This window comes from Sinocyclocheilus rhinocerous, unplaced genomic scaffold, assembly GCF_001515625.1.
Source record: "Sinocyclocheilus rhinocerous isolate Xijiao unplaced genomic scaffold, SAMN03320098_v1.1 scaffold2145, whole genome shotgun sequence".
Lineage (NCBI taxonomy): Eukaryota > Metazoa > Chordata > Actinopteri > Cypriniformes > Cyprinidae > Sinocyclocheilus > Sinocyclocheilus rhinocerous.
Window position 1 is genome coordinate 887,126 of NW_015670983.1, and position 232 is coordinate 887,357.

The 232-nt window shown below is 44.8% G+C and overlaps 1 protein-coding gene across 1 annotated transcript in view; it reads right to left on the minus strand.

The window, feature by feature from the left end:
* LOC107734607 (Ral GTPase activating protein non-catalytic subunit beta) overlaps positions 1 to 232 on the minus strand; it is a 38,680-nt gene that overhangs the window by 10,274 nt on the left and 28,174 nt on the right. The window lies entirely within an intron of this gene.

Consider the following 232-nt stretch of genomic DNA (forward strand, 5'->3'; position numbering starts at 1 on the left):
TAAGCGTTTTGAAAAGTGGGGACATGGGGTAATGTCCTGAAAAGTCACCTTCTCCTTGTAATACCTGTCATACCTTTGTCATTATACAAATTTATGTCCTCATTTGTCACAAAAACGCACGCACACACAGACACACACTCACACACAGTCACACACACACAGTCACACACACAGTCTCACACACACACACGCACACACACAGTCACACACACAGTCTCACACACACACACAC